We start from the raw sequence: 1,965 nt of genomic DNA on the forward strand, positions 1-1,965 counted from the left end.
CCGAGCTCGAGAATGTCTACTGCGTAGACATTTCTGAGCCGTGGCAGTACTTCAGCACCATGGCCAGTGATCTTGCTCAATACGCTGCGTAATCCAACTATCTCAGCTTCTCGAGTGCTGTGGTCCATGCAGACCCCGTGAAGCACTTTGATGATCGGTCCACAGTGTGGACAACCGCTCTCCTGCAAGAGCTGCACGATCACGAGAAGTCCGTTCTCCAGCGAGATTGAAGATGTATGCAGACATGATTAATCCAGATTTCAGATAGTGAACTAATTAATTAGCTATTACCAGATTGGCAATGACCAAGTCGTAATGTATAACTAAAGTTCCTGTGTACTGTTATAGTGGTGTAGTGCTATGGTAGTTACGTTTTTTCAGTAACTTTTACACTGGTGGAACGGTGCATTAAGGGGCTTGTAAATTACAATACATACTTCTGAAACTCAGTACAGAACTTTCCCACAAGGTTTTACAAGCTGTGTGTGTGCACCCGTGAAAAAAATGTACATGGCCCCTCTTCACAGGACAAACGCATATTTTTACCCGAGGATCGCAGACAGGACGTGACTAAAATGGGTCATGCTTTCAACACCTGGAGACACTGGCTGGCTACTCCGTGGAACTACATAGCGGGACTGGACATAGTAGCAGCAGCCAGCCAGCCAGCGTTCCTCCCATACAGCCTCTGTGTCTGTTAAGAGGTGCCACTCCACGGCTCTGTTGTATTTGCGTCTGTCACTGTCACTGTCACTTACAGTGTCTGTGTCTGTTAGGCATTGTCACTTGACTGGCTGTATTTGTATCTGTCACTTGAAGTGCAGTGGCTCTCGATGTGTTTCTGTCTGTCACTTGTCTCTCTGAGAAGATATACAAGCCACTGATAGATGGGGTCGGCCATAATGTCCATGCCCCTACAGTTGCTCGTGCCTGACGACTACCCCGCCCCCACTACTACCCCCTCTCAGCCCCCCTACACACACACACACACACACACACACACACACACACACACACACACACACACACACACACACACACACACACACACACACACACACACACACACACACACACACACACACACACACACACACACACACACACACACACACACACACACACTCCAGACTGTAACCCACCTACCCACCTACCCACCCCCCACGTTAGTAAATATAGCTTAGCTCCTCCTTATTTTCATGGCTGACATTGTACGCGCTTGCTATCATTGGCTAAAAATACCGCTAAAATAAATGCTTCCAGATTCGACTGCACGGTGGAGGGGCCTGTTGTTTACAGTGGGGCCTGGCTGGCCAGCCGGCAGTCCAATCTATTATAGCTGCTGTAGGAACGTAAAAAATAACAAAACAAACAGCACGAAAAAAAAGCATAAACTGTGTGGTGCGGTGTGCCAACTTGCGTAAGAGAATTTGAGACATGGAGAGGGAGAGTGAGAGAGAGAAAGAGAGAGACAGGCAGAGATAGAGAGAGAGAGAGAGAGCAGAGAGGCTATAAGCGAAAAGAAAACGCCATGGTTTGTGGCTTTTGCTTTTTTCCACACTGGCATCTTTTTTCGTTGCCGTGGCCACTGGCGTGGTGTGGACGAGTCATCGCACTGGTTTCCTGCTCCTGCTGCCTCCGTGTCTGAGCGTGTGTGTGTGTGTGTGTGTGTGTGTGTGTGTGTGTGTGTGTGTGTGTGTGTGTGTGTGTGTGTGTGTGTGTGTGTGTGTGTGTGTGTGTGTGTGTGTGTGTGTGTGTTTGTGTGTGTGTTTGTGCGTGCATGCCTGCATGTGCGTGTGTGTCTGGTTCTGCCGGGGAGACGGACAGGACAAGAGGAGGTGTTCCGTGTGGGATAGTAGGTAGGAGGGGTGTGTGTGTGTGTGTGTTCCGTGTGGGAGAATGGGCAGGAAATGCATCGTGACCACAGGAAGTGAGCAAACACACACACGCAAACATACACACACA

Source organism: Engraulis encrasicolus, chromosome 23 (assembly GCF_034702125.1).
Source record: "Engraulis encrasicolus isolate BLACKSEA-1 chromosome 23, IST_EnEncr_1.0, whole genome shotgun sequence".
NCBI lineage: Eukaryota > Metazoa > Chordata > Actinopteri > Clupeiformes > Engraulidae > Engraulis > Engraulis encrasicolus.